Here is a 20212-nt window from a genome sequence, read left to right on the forward strand (position 1 = left end):
TGAACCTGAGAAGCAGAGGTTGCAGTGTGCTGACATCGCACCACTGCACTCCAGCCTGGGCAATAGAGTGAGACTCAGTCTAAAAAAAAAAAAAAAAAAAACAGATTTTTTTTTTTATTAGATTAGGGTTTTGTTTTTTTCCTCTAATTATTCAATTCTAACATGTCTTGGGCTTCTTTCATGTCACTGAGCATAAATCTCTTTATTTTCCTCATAGTTGTCTAGTCTTCCATTATGTGAATATACTACCGCTTTCCTTTCTTTCTTGTGTTTTTCTAGGGAGAGTCTCACTGTGAGGCAGGAGAACAGGGTCTGGAGGCAGGGAACCTAAGGCCGAATCATGCTGACTGAGTATCAGAGGGTACTCCCTTTTCAAACCCTCTTTTCTCTGTACAGCAGTTGAAAAATGAAAGTATCTCTGATTGGTCCCCTCTCGCAACCAATCAGACTGATAGAAGGCCTACTCTTCATTCTGATTGGTCCCCTCCCACAACCAATTAGACTGGTGGTGGGCCATTACTTTATTTGCATAGACCGAACCAATGGGAAACCTCTAGAGGGTATTTAAACCCCAGAAAATTCTGTTACCAATGCTCTTGAGCCACTTGCTCGAGCGTGCTCGCACCCTGCGGATTGTACTTTCCTTTAAAATAAATCTGCTTTCGGTGGATCACGAGGTCAAGAGTTGGAGACCAGCCTGGCCAACGTGGGGAAACCCCATCTCTACTAAGAATACAAAAATTAGCCGGGCGTGGTGGGGCAAGCCTCTAATCCCAGCTACTCAAGAGGCTGAGGCAGGAGAATTGCTTGAACCCAGGAGCCGAGATCGTGCCACCGAACTCCAGCCTGGGCGACAGAGCAAGACTCCGTCTCAGGGGGGAAAAATTTAAAAAAACAAACAAACAAACAAAAACTCTGCTTTCACTGCCTTGCTTTGTGTGTTTTGTCCAATTCTTTGTTCAAAACGCTAAGAACCTGGACAATTACTCTCAACCGGTAACAGCTGGAGTGCAATGGTTTTTCACAGGCACAATTGATGCAGGGCAGGTGAGCACCCAAATTGGCGATTAGCCCAATAATATTGGCTCATGGTTCTTTCTTGAGCATGTGGTAGAAGTTATAGCTTTTTTTTTTTTTTTTTTGAGACGGAGTCTCGCTCTGTCGCCCAGGCTGGAGCGCAATGGCCGGATCTCAGCTCACTGCAAGCTCCGCCTCCCGGGTTCACGCCATTCTCCTGCCTCAGCCTCCCGAGTAGCTGGGACTACAGGCGCCCGCCACCTCGCCCGGCTAGGTTTTTGTATTTTTTAGTAGAGACGGGGTTTCACCACGTTAGCCAGGATGGTCTTGATCTTGTGACCTCGTGATCCGCCCGTCTCAGCCTCCCAAAGTGCTGGGATTACAGGCTTGAGCCACCGCGCCCGGCCGAAGTTATAGCTTTATTGAGGATGTAGTTTTACAGCCCTATGCCTGCTCCTACCGAGCAAGACCACCCTCTAGGCAGTGTGTGGAGAGCAGCAACTCAGGGAAACGGCTGCAGTCACATTTATACTGACTTTTAATTACATGCAAATTAAAGGGTGGGTTATTCAGAGATTTCCAGAAAAGGGGTGGTAACTTCCAGGTTGTTATGGAAAAAGGCAGTAACTTCCGGATGTCGCCATGGCAGTGGTAAACTGTCGTGCTGGTGGGCGTGTCTCACGGAGAAGTTCCTTCTGTGCCTCTTTCCAGTTTCAGCCAGTCTTGAATCTGGTCCAACGTCGAGGTCCTGTTTCCTGCCCACAATCATTGTGCACTACAGCCTCAAACTCCTGGGCTCAAGCCATCGACCTGCCTCAGCCTCTCAAGTAGTTGGGACTACAGCTGTGTGCCACCAAGCCTGGTTAGACTTTTAACTGTTCCCTGATGGATATTAACTTTTAAAAAAAAACTGTCAGTATTACAAATAACGCTGTTTAAATCCCCATAGATACATCTTTGCTCTTCTGTATGAGTACTCTGTAGCAGTATTCCTCAAATGTTAATGTGTATAGAAATTGCTTGAGGATCTCATTGAAATGTAGACCTCTCAAGTGATGCTGATGCTCTTGATTCATGGACTACACATTGAGTAATATGACTATGTGGGAAACATTTTTTTTTCTTTCCCAGGCTGGAGTGCAGTGGTGCAATCATCATGGATCACTGCAGCCCCAACCTCCTAAGTTCAGGTGATCCTCCCAACTCAGCCTCCCAGGTAGCTGGGACTACAGGCGTGTGTCACCATGCCTAGCTAATTTTTTGTAATTTTTGTGGACATGGGGATTTCTCCACATTGCCGGGGCTAGTCTTGAACTCCTGGGCTGAAGCCATCTGCCCGCCTCGGCTTCCCAAAATGCTGGGATTACAGACAGGCAGGAGCCACCGTGCCTGGCGTACATTCTTAGAACGTAGAATTTCTGGGTCAAATGGTATGTACTTTGCCAATCTTAATATGTTAAAAAATAGATTTTGAGGGCTGGGTACAGTGGCTCACGCCTGTAATCCCAGCACTTGTAAGGCTGAGGTGGGCTGATCACTTGAGTTCAGGAGTTTGAGACCAGCCTGGCCAAAATGATGAAGCCCTTTCTCTACTAAAAATACAAAAATTGGCCGGGTGTAGTGGCTCACACCTGTAATCCCAGCACTTGGGGAGGCTGAGGCGAGCGGATCACGAGGTTGGGAGTTCGAGACCAGCCTGGCCAACATGATAAAACCCCTTATCTACTTAAAAAAAAAAAAAATTAGCCGGGTATGGTGTGGCACATTCCTATAATTCCAGCTACTGGGGAGGCTGAGGCAGGAGAATCGCTTGAACCCAGGAGGCAGAGATTGCAGTGAGCTGAGATCGCGCCACTGCACTCCAGCCTCGGTGACAGAGTAAGACTCTGTCTCAAAAAAAATAATAAATACAAATAAAACAATTAGCTGGCATGGTGACACACGCCTGTAATCCCAGCTACTCGGGTGGCTGAGCTATGAGAATCTCTTGAACCTGAGAGACAGGGATTGCAGTGAGCCAAGATTGCGTCACTATGCTCCAGCCTGGATGACAGAGAGAAACCCTGTCTCGAAAAAAAACAAACGAAAATCACATTATTCTAACTCTTCTAAAGATTGTTATTTTACAGTATATTCTTTTTTTTTTTTTTTTTTTTTTTTTTGAGACAGAGTTTCTGTCTTGTCACCCAGGCTGGAGTGCAATGGCACAATCTCAGCTCACTGCAACCTCCACCTCCTGGGTTCAAGTGATTCTCCTGCCTCAGCCTCCCGAGTAGTTGGGATTACAGGCATGTGCCACCACACCTGGCTAATTTTTGTGTTTTTAGTAGAGACGGAGTTTCACCATGTTGGCCAGGCTGGTCTCGAACTCCTGACCTCAGGTGATCTGCCCGCCTCAGCCTCCCAAAGTGCTGGGATTACAGGCATGAGCCACCGCGCCTGGCCAGTATTTTTTCTTTTTTTTTTTTTTGAGATAGTCTTGCTCTGTTACCAGGCTGCGGTGCAGTGGCATGATCTCGGCTCACCGCAACTCTGACTCCCTGATTCAAGTGATTCTCCTGTCTCCGCCTCCTGAGTAGCTGGGATTACAAGCACCCACAAGCACGCCCAGCTAATTCTTCTATTTTTAGTAGAGATGGGGTTTCACCATGTTGGCCAGGATGGTCTCGATCTCCTGACCTCATGATTCACCTTTCTCAGCCTCCCAAAGTTCTGGGATTACAGGCATGAGCCACCACTCCCGGCCCCGGCCAGTATATTCTTAAATATTACTGTTGAGCCATATATATGACAATGGTGGACTTTGATGAATATCTGCACATCTGTAGTAAAATGTGAAGCTACCTTCATTTTGTTGGTATGGTGAACTTTTTAAGTATCTCACTTTTTTTTTTTTTTGAGACAGAGTCTTGCTCTGTCGCCCAGGCTGGGGTGCAGTGGCCGGATCTCAGCTCACTGCAAGCTCCACCTCCCGGGTTTACGCCATTCTCCTGCCTCAGCCTCCTGAGTAGCTGGGACTACAGGCGCCCGCCACCTCGCCCGGCTAGTTTTTTGTATTTTTTAGTAGAGATGGGGTTTCACCGTGTTAGCCAGGATGGTCTCGATCTCCTGACCTTGTGATCCACCCGTCTCGGCCTCCCAAAGTGCTGGGATTACAGGCTTGAGCCACCGCGCCCGGCCTCACTTTTTAAAAAAGTTGGTTTGTGTGTTTTCTATGCTTACGCATTTTTCCATAGTACCGCAGATCATTTTACTGATTAAATTTGACCCTTTTGACAGAAAAACAGGTCAATGAGTTCCTTGGGATCAAGAAGGGGTTGACTTCTTGATTTTGAGGGAACTGTTAAGAGTGATTCTACAATTGTTCTATGTCTTGATCATGATATGACTATGCATTTGTCAGAGCTTAACAGGGTGTTTTTGTTTGTTTGTTTGTTTGTTTTGATTTTTGAGATGGAGTCTTGCTCTGTCCCCCAGGCTGGAGTGAAATGGCACGATCTCAGCTCACGGCAACCTCTGCTTCCTGGGTTCAAGCAATTCTAGTGCCTCAACCTTCCGAGTAGCTGGGATTACAAGCACATGCCACCATGCCCAGCTAATTTTTTTGTATTTTTAGTAGAGATGGGTTTTTGCTATGTTGGCCAGGCTGGTCTTGAACTCCTGGCCTCAAGTGATCCATCCACCTCAGCCTCCCAAAGTGCTAGGATTACAGGTGTGAGCCACCACAACCAACGAACAAGGTGAATTTTACTGAATGTAAATTCATACTTCAATAAACATGACTTTAAAAACTTTAAAAAAATAGGTACATCATTATTATTATTTTTAGAGACAAGGTCTCACTGTGTTACTCAGCCTATAGTGCAGTGGTGTGATCATAGCTCATTGCACCCTTGGCCCCCTGGCTCTAGCAATCCTCCCACCTCAGCCTCCTGAGTAGCTGGGACTGCAGGTGCGCCTCACCTTGCCAAGACAATTTTTAGCTTTTTTGGTAAAGATGGAGTCTCACTATGTTGCACAGACTGGTCTCGAACTCCTGGGCTCAAGCGATTCTCCTCCCTTGGCCTCTCAAAGTGCTGGGGTTACAGGCATGAGCCACCATGCCCAGTCAGCCAAGTGCAACTGTTAACTGATTATAGCTGTATAACAAATTATCTCAAAACGTAGCAGCTTAAAACAGCAAAATGTATTATCTCAGTTTCTTAGGAATCCAAGAGTGGCCCAGGTGGGTTGCAGTCAAACGGTTGGCTGCAGCTGCAGTTATCTGAAGGCTTGGCTGGGGCTGAAGGATTTGCTTCCAAGATGGCTCACTCACATGGTTGTTGGCAAGACAGTTCCTTACCATCTGGACTTCTCCATAGGACCTGAATGTCCTCATAACATGGCAGCTGGCTTCCCCCAGACCAAGATGAAAGCCACTCTGCCTTTAACTGAGTCTCCAAAGTCACACACCATCACTTCCACTTTATGCTATTCTTTAGATGCCAGTCACTAAGTCCAGCCCACACTCAAGTTGGGGAGAATTAGGCTCACCTCTGGAAAGGAAGAGTATCACAGAATTTGTGGACGTATTTTTAAACCACCACACAGACACATTAACTTCTTGTCTCTTGTACATGTTGAAAATATTTTCCGCCGGGCGCGGTGGCTCACGCCTGTAATCCCAGCACTTTGGGAGGCCGAGATGGGCGGATCACAAGGTCAGGAGATCGAGACCATCCTGGCTAACACGGTGAAACCCCGTCTCTACTAAAAGTACAAAAAACTAGCTGGGCGAGGTGGTGGACGCCTGTAGTCCCAGCTACTCGGGAGGCTGAGGCAGGAGAATGGCGTAAACCCAGGAGGCGGAGCTTGTAGTGAGCCGAGTTCGCGCCACTGCACTCCAGCCTGGGTGACAGAGCAAAGACTCCATCTCAAAAAAAAAAAAAAAGAAAATATTTTCCTACTTTTTCATTTCACTTTGCTTATAGAGTGTCACCTTACAGAAATTTGATATTTGTGTGTAGTTCAAACTACCAGTCTCTTGCATAAGGCTTCTGAACTGTGGGTCTGGTTCAGAAAAGCCTTTTCACCCCTAAAGTTATGAGAATATTCTCTTGAATATTTTGATGGTATTTAAATATTTTTCGGTCTTTATTACATCTAGAATAGGTTGGTATATAGTGTGAGGTAGGGGAGCCAAAAGGGGAGCCAATTTTTTTCTACATCATTCATTGATTAATCCCATCCTTCTCTACTGATTTGAAATGCCATCTTTATCATATATATGGGTTTTATTCCTGGACTCTATTATCTTCCATTGATCTCTGTATCTATTTCTGCTCTAGTATCATACTGTCATAACTATTGATTTTAGTATTGATTTTTCTCTATATATCATATATCCTGCCACCTGATTATTATTTTTTTTTTTTAAGACAGGGTCTCACTCTGTCGCCCAGACTAGAGTGCAGTGGTGCAATCTTGGCTCACTGCAACCTCTGCTTCCGTCAAGCGATTCTCATGCCTCAGCCTCCTGAGTAGTTGGGATTACAGGTGCGCACCGCCACAGCCAGTTTTTTTAATTATTATTATTTTTAGTAGAGATGGGGTTTTGCCATGTTGGCCAGGCTAATCTCAAACTCCTGGGCTCAAGCAATCCACCTGCCTCAGCCTCTCAAAGTGTTGGGATTACAGGCATTAGCCACTGTCCCCAGCCTGAGATGGGGTCTTGCTTTGTCACTGAAACTGGAGTGCAGTTTGGGAACACAACTCATTGCAGCCTCAAACTCCTGGGCTCAAGTAATGCCTTGGACTCCCAAGTAACTAGAATCACCTAGTTACCGGGCATGCCACCGTGCCCAGATAATTTTTTTTTAATTGTTTTGTAGAGATGGGGTCTCACTGCGTTCCCTGGGCTACTCCCCAATTCCTGGGCTCAAGAGGTTCTCCTGCCTTAACCTTCCAAAATGCTGGGATTACAGGCATGAACCACCATGCCCAGACTTCTTTTTTTTTTTTTTTTTTTTTTTTTTTTTGAGACAAAATCTCACTCTTGTCCCCCAGGCTGGAGTGCAATGATGTGATCTTGGCTCACTGAAACCTCTGCCTCCCAGGTTCAAGCGATTCTCCTGCCTCAGATTCCCGAGTAGCTGGGATTACAGGTGTTCCCCACCATGCTCAGCTAATTTTTGTATTTTTAGTAGAGATGGGGTTTCACCATGTTGGTGAAAGCCAGGCTGGTCTCAAACTCCTGACCTCAGGTGATTGCCCACCTCGGCCTCCCAAAGTGCTGGGATTACAGCTGTGAACCACCACGCCCGGCCCAGGCCTTCTTTTTCTTTTTTTTTTTTTTGAGACGGAGTCTCGCTCTGTCACTCAGGCTGGAGTGCAGTGGCCGGATCTCAGCTCACTGCAAGCTCTGCCTCCCGGGTTCACGCCATTCTCCTGCCTCAGCCTCCCGAGTAACTGGGACTACAGGCGCCCGCCACCTCGCCCGGCTAGTTTTTTGTATTTTTTTAGTAGAGATGGGGTTTCACTGTGTTAGCCAGGATGGTCTCGATCTCCTGACCTCGTGATCCGCCCGTCTCAGCCTCCCAAAGTGCTGGGATTACAGGCTTGAGCCACCACGCCGGACTTTTTTCTTTAGAAATAGGGTCTTGGTCTGTTACTCAAGCTGGAGTGCAGTGGTGTGATCACAGCTCACTGCAGCCTTGACATCCCAAGCTCAACCAATCCTCCTACCTCAGCCTCCCAAGTAGCTGGGACTACAAGCACATGCCACCATGCCTGGGTAATTTGTGTGTGTGTATGTCTGTGTGTGTCTGTGTGTGTGTGTGTTTTGTAGAGACGAGGTTTTGCCATGTTTCCCAGGCTGCTCTTGAGTTCCTGGGCTCAAGCTATTTGTCTGCTTCAGCCTCCTAAAGTGCTGGGACTACAGGCATGAGCCACCACACCCAGCCCACCTTATTGTTTCTAATAATAGAATAGACTATTGGATAGAGAGAAGTAGAAAAACTCAATAAATTCTAAAATGTTACTTTAAGTTCTTAAAATAGATAGAAAATGCATATGTATATATATGGTATATATCTGGCATATGATTCAATGAAGGTAGAAGAATCTTGAAAGTTTAGGAAGCTGAAGATGGTAAGTGTATGGAGTAAGGAGGTAGGGATGGAGAGGAAGACTCAACAAGACTCAGCAACTGAATGGACACAGGACATGGAGAAGATGAATATATCCAACTAGTTAGTGGTAATGGAACATTGTATTAGTCTGTTTTCACACTCCTATAATGAACTGCCCGAGACTGGGTAATTTATAAAGCAAAGAGGTTTAATCGATTCACAGTTCTGCCTGGCTGAGGAGGCCTCAGGAACTTTGCAATCATGGCAGAAGGGGAAGCAGGCATATCTTACATGGTGGCAGGTGACAGAGAGTGTGAAGGAGGAACTGTCAAACATAAAACCATCAGATCTCATGAGAACTCACTCACTATCACAAGAACAACATGGGGGAAACCACACCCATGATTCAATCACCTCCCACCAGGTCCCTCCCTAGATGTGGGAATTACGGGGACTACAATTTGAGATCAAATTTGGGTGGGGACACAGAGCCAAACATCCTCATAGAGATGTCCGTTAGGCCACTGGAGACAGGGAGCTAGAGCTGAGTTTCACAGTTGGCTGATGCTTCAGCTCTACCATGTCTTCCAGGACTGCAGTCCACAGCGCTGACTTCTCTAACTGAGTCTTCTCAGTGTCATGCGATGGCTGCACACAGCTATCAGAGAATGAAGTGGGGCCAGTGACAGTCCTTTCTTACTGCTGTCTCATAAGAGCAAGGAACCATCCACTTTCCAGAAGCCTCTTGATTTATTTTTATGTGAGATAATAACTGTCCATATGAATTGTCCTTTAATACCATTTCTTCAGAATTTTTGTGACTCGATGGAAAGGTTTTTGGTTTTTTTTTTTTTGAGACAGAGTCTTGCTCTGTCACCCAGGCTAGAGTACAGCAGAGCAATCTCGGCTTACTGCAAACCTCCGCCTCCTGAGTTCAAGTGATTTTTCTGCCTCAACCTTCCAAGTAGCTGGGATTACAGGCGTTCACCACCACACCCAGCTAATTTTTTGTATTTTTTGTAGAGATGGGGTTTCACCATGTTGGTCAGGCTGGTCTTGAATCCCTGGCCTCAGGTGAACTGCTTGCTTTGGCCTCCCAAAGTGCTGGGATTACAGGCGTGAGCCACCGTGCCTGGCCAAGTATCTTGACACACCGCTCCTTGCAAATCACGGATACTCAAAAGGCTTTCTTTGTATATCTACTAGCCATAGAGTTTGCAAAACAAGATGTATGTTTGTTTGTGTGCATATGTGTGTGCGTCCCATTTTTCACATTCAAATTATTATTTTTGAGATGGAGTCTCACTCTGATGCCCAGGCTGGAGTGCGGTGGCACGATCTCGGCTCACTGCAAACTCTGCCTCCCAGTTCAAGCGATTCTTGTGCCTCAGCCTCCCAAGTAGCCAAGATTACAGGGGATCGCCACCTTGCCCACCTAATTTTTGTATTTTTAGTAGAGATGGGGTTTCACCAGGTTGGCCAGACTGGTCTCAAACTCCTGACATCAAGTGATCCACCCACCTTGGCCTCCCAAAGTGTTGGGATTACAGGCGTGAGCCACCACGCGGCCACATTCAAATTATACTCTCAAGATTTTGGTGGGGTGCGGTGGCTCATGCCTGTAATCCCAACACTTTGGGCTGCCGAGGCAGGTGGATCACCAGAGGTCAGGAGTTTGAGACCAGACTAGCCAACATGGAGAAACCCCACCTCTACTAAAAATACAAAAATTAGTGGGGTGTGGTTGTGTGAGCCTAAAATCCCAGCTACTCGGGAAGTGAGGCAGAAGAATCGCTTGAATCCAGGAGGCACAGCTTCCAGTGAGGTGAGACTGCACCACTGACCTCCAGCCTGGGGGCAACAGAGCAAGAATCTGTCTCAAAAAAAAAAAAAAACTAACAAAAACAACAACAACAAAAAAACAAGATTTTAAGTAGTATCTGTAGTTGTGATGTGCTGGTAAATGTTTAATAAGAGGCTCTCCAGAGAAAACAAAAAGCCCTTGATTAAGCATTTGCTTATTTCTCTAGTGTAAATACTCCCGCCATGGCTGATTTCAAGCTGCAGCTCCCTGAACATGGAGTTGGGAACGTGGAGCTGGGAAGAGGTGTACATGCAGAACATAGACCCCAGGGCTGCTGGTGCACAAAGACTGTATGAGCAGGAGAATGAGGCAGGAAATTGCAGGAGGCGGAAGTTGCGGTGAGCCAAGATCAGGCCACTGCACTCTAGCCTGGGAGTCAAAAATAATAATTTGAGTGTGAAAAATGGGACACACACACGTTTTTTTGAGGCTCTGTCTCAAAAAAAAAAAAAAAAAAAAAAAAAAGGCTATATGAGGACTCAGTGAGAAGACAGCCGTCTGCAAGCCCAGGAGAGAGACCTCAGAAGAAACCAGACCTGCTGCTGACACCTTGATCTTGAACGTCTTCCCTCCTGGGGAGCGATTCCCTGTAATCCCAGCACTTTGGGAGGGGCCGAGGAGGGGGGATCACGTGAGGTCAGGAGTTCGAGACCAGCCTGGCCAACATGGTGAAACCCCATGTCTACCAAAAATACAAAATGAGCCAGGCATGGTGGTGCATGTGCCTGTAGTCCCAGTTACTCAGGAAGCTGAGGCAGGAGAATCGCTTGAACTCAGGAGGCAGAGGTTGCAGTGAGCCGAGATGGTACTCCAGCCTGGGTTCCAAGAGCAAAACTCCATCTCCAAAAAAGAAAGAAAGAAAGAAATTTCTGTGGTTTAAGCCACTAAGTTTGTGGTATTTTCTTACAGCAGTCTTCACAAAAAACGTAGTAAAATAATTATAGAGTGATGAGTTTTAAGTACGGTGTACCTCTGTTTTTAACTGTTTTTAATATAATTAAATTATAAGCTCATACAATTTTAGGAGCAACAGAGCAAAACTCTGTCTCAAAAAAAAAAAAAAATGCTGTGTTTAACCGGTTCAGGGAATTAATGAAAACTTAACAATCAGCTTTCACAAGCCTGTACAAGCCAGCTCCAGCACACTACTGCACATTCTGATGAGTTCCAATTTTATTTATTTATTTATTTATTTTTTGAGACAGAGTTTTGCTCTGTTGCCCAGGCTGGAGTGCAGTGGCGAGATCTCAGCTCACTGCAACCTCCACCTCCTGGGTTCAAGCGATTCTCCTGCCTCAGCCTCCCGAGCAGCTGGGACTACAGGCACGCACCACCATGCCCACTAATTTTTTTGTATTTTTAGTAGAGACAGGGTTTCACCGTGTTAGCCAGGATGGTCTCGATCTCCTGACCTCATGATCCACCTGCCTCAGCCTCCCAAAGTGCTGGGATTATAGGCGTGAGCCACCGCGCCCGGGTTGTTTTTGTATTTTTAGTAGAGACAGGGTTTTGCCATGTTGGCCAGGCTGATCTCAAACTCCTATCCTCAGGTGATCTGCCCGTCTTGGCCTCCCAAAGTGCCGGGATTACAGGTGTGAGCCGCCACACCCACCCATGAATCCCAAATTTCTTTTTTTTTTTTTTTTGAGACGGAGTCTCGCTCTGTCGCCCAGGCTGGAGTGCAGTGGCCGGATCTCAGCTCACTGCAAGCTCCACCTCCCGGGTTCCCGCCATTCTCCTGCCTCAGCCTCCCAAGTAGCTGGGACTACAGGCGCCGCCACCACGCCCGGCTAATTTTTTGTTTTTTTTTTTTGTTGTTGTTGTTTTTTGTGTTTTTTTTTTTTTTTTTTTTTTTTTTTGAGACGGAGTCTCGCTCTGTCGCCGGGGCTGGAGCGCAGTGGCCAGATCTCAGCTCACTGCAAGCTTCGCCTCCCGGGTTTACGCCATTCTCCTGCCTCAGCCTCCTGTGTAGCTGGGACTACAGGCGCCCGCCACCTCGCCCGGCTAGTTTTTTGTATTTTTTTAGTAGAGACGGGGTTTCACCGTGTTCGCCAGGATGGTCTCGATCTCCTGACCTCGTGATCCGCCCGTCTCGGCCTCCCAAAGTGCTGGGATTACAGGCTTGAGCCACCGCGCCCGGCCGAATCCCAAATTTCTATCTCCAACCGAGAACTTTTTTCTGAGCCCCAGGCTCGTACATCTAACCTCCCACTTCACTTCTCCATTTACCTGAGGCACGGACATCTCAACTCAACATGTCCAAAACCAAGTTCTCGATCTTTTCCTCTAACTCTGCTTTTCTTTCTTTATTTTTTATTTTATTTATTTATTTGTTTGTTTTTGAGATGGAGTCTCGCTCTGGTGACCGAGGCTGGAGTGCAGTGGCCTGATCTCGGCTTACTGCAACCTCCACCTCCCGGGTTCAAGTGATTCTCCTGCCTCAGCCTCCTGAGTAGCTAGGACTACAGGTGCCCACCACCACACCTGGCTAATTTTTATATTTTTAGTAGAGACGGGGTTTCACTATGTTGGCCAGGCTGGTCTTGAACTCCTGACCTCAGGTGATCTGCCCACCTCGGCCTCCCGAAGTGCTGGGATTACAGGCATGAGCCACCGCACCCAGCCTGCTTTTCTTTAGTGTTACCTATATCACTTTCAGATGCTCAAATCAAAATCCTTGGGTCATCCTTGCAGAACTGCCAAATAGAACTTTTTCTTTTTTTTTTTTTTTTTTTTTTTTTTTGAGACGGAGTCTCGCTCTGTCGCCCAGGCTGGAGTGCAGTGGCGCGATCTCGGCTCACTGCAAGCTCTGCCTCCCGGGTTCACGCCATTCTCCTGCCTCAGCCTCCCGAGTAGCTGGGACTACAGGCGCCCACAACCGCGCCCGGCTAATTTTTTGTGTTTTTAGTAGAGACGGGGTTTCACCGTGGTCTGGATCTCCTGACCTTGTGATCCGCCCGCCTCGGCCTCCCAAAGTGCTGGGATTACAGGCGCGAGCCACCGCGCCCGGCCTTCTTTTTCTTTTTCTTTTTTTCTTTCTTTCTTTTTTCTTTTCTTTTTTTTTTTTTTTTGCAACAGGGTCTCACTCTGTTGCTCAGGCTGGAGTGCAGAGGCATAATCATGGCTCACTGCAGACTTGACCTCCTGGGCTCAAGTGATCCTCCTGCCTGAGCCTCCCAAGTAGCCAGGACTACAGGTGTGCACCAACACACCTGGCTAGTTTTTTTGTAGAGGTGAGGTCTCCGTATGTTACCCAGGCTGGTCTCAATCTCCTGTCCTCAGGGGATCTGACCGCCTTGGCCTCCCAAAGTGCTAGGATTACAGGCATGAGCAACCCGCACTTGGCCTCCAATAGATCTTGAGTTCTTGAGTTTCACTCTGCACCCTACTACCTGGCATAGTGTCTAGCACACAGTAAATGGTCTATAAATACTTTTTTTTCTTTTTGAGATAGGGTCTCACTCTGTCACCCAGGCTCAACTGTAACAGTGAGATCACAGTTCACTGAAGCCTGGACCTCTCAGGCTCAAGCAGTCCTCCCACCTCAACCTCCAGGGTAGCTGGTATTACAGGAGTGAGCCACTATGCCTGGCCTAAATGTGCTTTTTTATAAAAGGTAATCAAGAACACCCTCCCTCAATTTGGATTTGGCCTTATAGATAAAATCCCCTTACCTCCCTCCACTTTGAGAATCACTGCTAAGTAGTGAACAAGTGACAAGCCTCGAAGATACCCTGTTAGGATTAACTAGAAAGAAATAGAGGCTCGGAAGGATGTCAAAAGGAAAACTAGGGCCAGGAACGGTGGCTCACGCCTGTAATCCTAGCACTTTGGGAAGCTGAGGCGGGCGGATCACCCGTCAGGAGTTCAAGACCAACCTGACCAACATGGTGAAATACCGTCTCTACTAAAAATACAAAATGAGCTGGACGTGGTGGTGTATGTCTGTAATATCCCAGCTACTCGGGAGGCTGAGGCAAGAGAATCGCTTGAACCAGGGAGGTGGAAGTTGCAGTGAGCCAAGATCACGCCACTGCACTCTAGCCTGGGCGTCCGAATAAGACTGTCTCAAAAAAAAAAAAAAAAAAGGGAAAACCAGGAAAAATTTGGATATTAAAAAAAAATAGCAAGGATAGACAAAAGAGCATTTACCTTTGTAATAGGTGTGCTACTTTACGCTGCAGTTTCTTTCTCATCTTTTTGAAACGGTCTTGCTATGTCATCCATCCTCCTAGAGTATTCACAGGCGCGATCATGGCTCACTGCAGCCTCGACCTCCAGGGCTCAAGCAATCCTCCCGCCTTAGCCTCCTGAGTAGCTGGGACCACAGGCATGAGCCATCGCGCCGGCTACCATACAGTTTCTAACACAACCTGGGTGTCTCCCACTTCTGACCTCCCTCCTCGGGGAGAACAAAATGATTCTCTCCCAGTGGAGAGTCCCTAGACATACCACCAAGATAGAAGAAAGAGGGATGGGGAAGGAAACATTTTGAGGGCTGATGCAATGGAACCCTTTAAAACGTAAAGAACTTTAGTAGGTAAGCCTCAATTAGGAAATTTCCCACAAGCACTCGGTCCATTCCACGCTCTTCTGGAACCCGGGCTAGAGTCGCCCTCAGCTGCCCGTTTAGCAGCCCTCGCCGCCAAGCACGGACTTTCAGCCTCTGGTCCTAGTTTCCGCCCTGGGGTCTTTGTTCCTGGCCAGAATATTCCACGCGTGAACGTCAGCGCCGGGGCCGAGGAAGAGATTGGCGGGGACGGGAGCTGCAGTTCAGGAGAAAGCCCTATGGCAGGCTCCACTTTCTGTAGTGACTAAGGCGTGAACTACTGGGAGGAGGTCCCGCGACGCGTGCAGCCGCCGTGGGGCGCGCGCGAGGCAGTCAGACCGCCCGCCTGCTTCGCGCCAGCTCACTTGACCGCCGGCCCGGGGAGAGTCAGCGTCTGCCCCGCCCCCTGCCGCGAGCTTTGCCGTGGTTACACAACTAGCACCTGGGCGGCTGCGCGCGGCGGGGCAATGGCGCTGGGCGGGGAGGGGCGGGGCGTTGATGCGAGGCAGGACGGAGCTTTGGCGCTGGGCGGGGCGGCGACCGAGAATCCCGGTTTTAAAATTTTTTTGCTGTGTCATTTGCCATTTCCTCTGCACTAGTGGGCCGGGGTAGGCTCTTCGCAGTTGGCTCTTGACTTTGCCATTTTCCAGTTCTGTAGTCTCGGACAAGGCGTTTAACTTCTCTAAGCCTCAGTTTACTAATCTAAAAATTGGGTTATCTTTGTTGTGAGGATTAAAGGAAATGTGGAGTTTCATGGCAGACTCATTTAACAATGCTCAGATTAAATAGAGCAGAGTGGGGCCAGGCTCCACTCCGTGCGAGTGTGAGATGGGAGACTGTGTTCTTTTGGTCCCAGTTCTGGGCCCTTCAGTGTGTATCTTGTGAAACTGACAGCGATTCTACTGTTTTGTGTCTTAAACTAGGTTGTAGTGTTTTAAGATACTTCCTTTCTGTATAACTTGATCCATCTGAAAGGCCATCAAGCACTTCGGTAGGCACTCAACCGAAGAAACAATTCCCTTCCGTGGTAGCATACAACTCTATCTCCAAAGTGGAAAAAAAAAAATACGGCCTCAATCTATACATTCAAGATTCAAAAAATTTGTGAAGCGAGGTCAACAGATGCTCCTACAACTGCTAAAGTGACAACGAAGATATGTGATTAATGAAAATGGCAGGCCGGGTGCGGTGGCTCATGCCTGGAATCCCAGCACTTCGGGAGGCCGAGGTGCGTGGATCACCTGAGGTCGGGAGTTCGAGACCATCCTGGCTAACAGGGTGAAAACCCGTCTACTAAAAATGCAAAACTTAGCCGGGCGTGGTGACACACGCCTGTAAACCCAGCTACTCAGGAGGCTGAGGCAGGAGAATCACTTGAACCCAGGAGGTGGAGGTTGCAGTGAGCCGAGATTGTGCCATTGCACTCCAGCTTGGGCAACAAAAGCAAAACTCCATCTCAAAAAAAAAAAAAGAAAGAAAATGGAAAGGTCACTAAGCTTATTACTTACCAGAAATATGTGTCCAGGCCAGGTGCAGGCCAGGTGCGGTGGCTAATGCCTATAATCCCAGCCCTTTGGGAGGGCAGGACCAGAAGCTAATCCTCTTGAGGCCAGGAGTTGTAGGCTGCAGTGAGATATGATTGCAACACTGCACTCCAATAGAGCAAGACCCTGCCTCTATATATTAAAAAGAAAGAAAACCAAAAAGAAATACGTGCCTTACAATGGCAAGATGTGGCCAAAAAAAAAGGGAAGAAAAAGCTCTTCATATCAAGTCATAGTTCAAGCCTCCTACTAGAGAAGTCAGCCTTTGGATGGAAATATTTCAAAACCAGTCAAGGATAGCATAATGATTTTAGAAGCCATTTAAACCTCAAAAAACAAACTATTGGTGAAACTATAGAGGAACAGACAGCACAACCCACTCAGAACTATTAGAAAGGTTTATTGGCATAGGCCAGGGATGGTGGCTCATGCCTGTAATCCCAGCACTTTGGGAGACCAAGGTGGGCGGATCATGAGGTCAGGAGTTCGAGACCAGCCTGGCCAACATGGTGAAACCCCATCTCTAGTAATAGTACAAAAATTAGCCCTGCATGGTGGCGGGCACCTCTAATCCCAGCTACTCGGAGGCTGAGACAGGAGAATTGCTTGAACCCAGGAGGCAGAGGTTGCAGTGAGTCAAGATTGCACTACTGCACTCCAGCCTGGGCAACAGAGCAAGACTACGTCTCAAAAAAAAAAAAAAAAATTATTATTCCAGAATACCATGAGGTTGGTAGTTGGTATCTTCTGGGGAAAGATCCCCAACTGCATTTAATATCTCCAAACTAGAAACACAAGGCCCTGGTTTGAAAGCAACTAATGATCTTCTGAATGCCATTTCCCTCAACTCTTTGCCCTTGCCCCCAAGTGCAGTGACAGTGTAGTTCTACAGGGCTGTCATTCTACAAATCCTGGTGCCCTTTAAAAAAAAAAAGAAAGAAAAAAGGTGGTACGGTGGCTTACACCTGTAACCCAGCCTTTGAGACTGAGGTGGGCAGACCACTTGAGGTCAGGAGTTCAAGACCAGCCTGGCCAACACAGTGAAACCCCATCTCTATTAAAAATACAAAAATTAGCCAGGCATAGTGGCACATCCCTGTAATCCCAGCTACTTGGGAGGCTGAGACAGAATTGCTTGAACCTGGGAGGCAGAGTTTTCAGTGAAGAGAGACCGGGCCACGTTACTCCAGCCTGAGCGAGACTCTCTCAAAAACAACAAACGAACAAACAAACAAACAAAAACCTGCCTGTGCTCTAGCAACCAAATGCAAAGTCCTGGGTGACTGTAGTACTTTCCCTGATTCAGTTTCAAATATCTTCATTCTAGAAGTCAAGCAGGACCTCAAAGAAAAAATTTGGCTTTGTGCTACAGGACACAACAATACCACCCTGATGTACCACACACTTTATGAATGTGCTCATAAAGGCATTGAATAAAGTTTTCCTGTCCCAACATTACTCCATCCTTCACTCTGCTGATCTAAGCATGATTTGCTGTTTCAAAACCACATACATTAGACTGAGATTCTCCCTTGACTCCCAGAGTCATGGATGCTGACCCTAATCTTAATGTAGTAAAGATCTGGAAGTCCTTCAGTATTGCTAGTTGCATCATTTCTATTTAAACAGGCAATGGGAGGCCAGGCGTGGTGGCTCGTGCTTGTAATCCCAGCATTTTGGGAGGCTGCAGATCCCTTGAGTCCAAGAGTTCAAGGCCAGCCTGGGGAACATGGCAAAACTTCATCTCTACAAAACGTTAGCTGAACGTGGTGGTGCGCACCTGTAGTCCCAGCTACTCAGGAGGTGGAAGCAAAAAGATCACCTGTGCCTGGGGAAGCTGAGGCTGCAGTGAGCCATGATCACGCTATTACACTCCAGCCTAGGTGATACAGCAAGACCCTGTCTCAATAAATAAATAAATAAATAAACAAACAAACAGGTAATGGAAGTAATGAAGCCTGACAGTCAATGCATGTGGAAAGAACGTGTTCAGGATTTTAAGGGTTTCTTTCTTTCTTTTTTTTGTTTTGTTTTTTGAGACAGAGTCTTGCTCTGTCACCCAGACTGGAGTGCAGTGGTATGATCTCAGCTCACTGCAACCTCCGCCTCCCAGGTTCAAGCAATTCTGCCTCAGCTTCCCAAGTAGCTGGGATTACAGGTGTGTGCCACCTTGCCTGGCTAATTTTTGTATTATTAGTAGAGACAGGGTTTCACCATGTCTGCCAGGCTGGTCTTGAACTCCTGACCTCAACTGATCCACCCATCTCTCGGCCTCCCAAAGTGCTGGGATTACAGGCGTGAACCACCACGCCCAGCCAAGGGTTTCTATTGACAAATAAGTGAAACTCATTGTGCAAGTTGCCTAGCAAGTGGATCATGATGGCTTTGTTTACACATCATTGAGGAAGAAAGTAAATAACTTCTTGGCCTGGCCAGGTATGGTGGCTCATGCCAGTAATCCCAGCACTCTGAGGGGCTGAAACCAAGGATCCCTTGATCATAGCTCAAGGTGACAGTGAGCTATTTCGCCACTGCACTCCAGCCTGTCTGACAGAGTAAGACCCAGTATCTAAAAAATAAGGAAATAATCATAAAAATAAAGAAGTTTTTGAGAGCCACGGAGAAACACTAATAAAAAATCTTAAGGCACTGATAAAATCACCCTAAGAAAAAAAGGAAAAGACCAATCTAAAGCTTCATAAATTTACTGAAGTTTTTCATGCTGCAAAATCTGAATGGTTTTTTTTTTTTGGGGGGGGGTTGTTTTTGTTTTTGTTTTTGTTTTTGTTTGCATTACTGCTGATATATTACAAGTCCTCAACAGGACTTTATTTATTTATGCATTTATTTTGGAGACGGAGTCGTGCTCTGTTGCCCAGGCTGGAGTGCAGTGGCACAATCTTGGCTCACTGCAACCTCTGCCTCCCAGGGTCAAGCAATTCTCCTGCCTCAGCCTCCCTTGTAGCCAGGACTACAGGCACATGCTGCCATGCCTGGCTAATTTTTTGTACCTTTAAAATAGAGATAGGGTTTCACTGTGATGCCCAGGCTGGTTTGGAACTCCTGAGCTCAGGCAATCCACCCACCTCCACCTCCCAAAGTGCTAGAATTACAGGCGTGAGCCACCGCACCCGGCTATTTTTTTTTCTTTTCTTTTCTTTTCTTCTTTTTTTAACTTTAGGCTTTAGATTTATTTAGGGCTGTTTGCATATGCTTATAGAATATTTAATTTACTCTAAAAGATGACAAGACAGCTCCCCCTCAGTGAGACCCCAGCCTAAATGTATTTGCTTTATTTATATAGCAAGAGGATAACATTAAACATGGAAGCTTTCAATTTGTGGCACTGAATGATGATCTACACAGGGCATCCTTCAAAGGCTACAATTAAGGATCCACCGGCCAGATATGGTGGCTCACGCCTGTAATCCCAGCACTTTGGGAAGCCAAGGAGGGCAAATCACAAGGTCAGGAGTTCGAGACCAGCCTGATAAACAAGATGAAACCCTGTCTCTACTAAGAATACAAAAATTAGCCGGGCATGGTGGCACACACCTATAATCCCAGCTACTCGGGAGGCTGAGGCAGGAGAATCGCTTGAACCCAGGAGGCAGAGGTTGCCGTGAGCCGAGATCCTGTCATTGCACTCCAGCCTGGGCAACAGATCAAGGCTCCGTCAAAAAAAAAAAGGATCCACCCAACTTTTCAGCAATACAAGCCCGACTGAGATCTTCTGGTCCATTTGCTTGACATTCATGTTTTATGCCTTGAAATTTCTTTTTAATTGCATCCTTGGAGCTTGCATAGATCATTTTACTTTTCAGAGGTGCTAGTTCTGGTGCCCACAAAAAAACATCAATTCTTCTGGATTATTTTGTTTCAAAGCTTGCATCGTACAAAGCATAGGGACAATCTTTTTCAGGAAGCATTCCAACAAAATGCTTGAAAGGCTCAGTTATGGTTACACCAACATCTCCAACCAAGATCTCTTTGCCTTCTACAATGATGCATTTTTTGTCTGCCCTGAGACAAAAAAATGACAGTCTTCTTTCTTTTCTTGATTTCTTCTGGTGTTGAGCATTTACAAAGTCTCATGTCATAAAAAATGCGACATACTTCATCAGCAACT

At 46.8% G+C, this 20212-nt stretch overlaps 1 pseudogene; it reads right to left on the reverse strand.

Annotated features, from left to right (window-relative positions):
• Positions 1 to 19748: 19748 nt before the first annotated feature.
• Positions 19749 to 20193, reverse strand: LOC112427139 (destrin pseudogene; annotated as a pseudogene).
• Positions 20194 to 20212: the final 19 nt, after the last annotated feature.

The sequence above is a fragment of the Macaca nemestrina genome, chromosome 10 (assembly GCF_043159975.1).
Source record: "Macaca nemestrina isolate mMacNem1 chromosome 10, mMacNem.hap1, whole genome shotgun sequence".
Classification (NCBI taxonomy): Eukaryota; Metazoa; Chordata; class Mammalia; order Primates; family Cercopithecidae; genus Macaca; species Macaca nemestrina.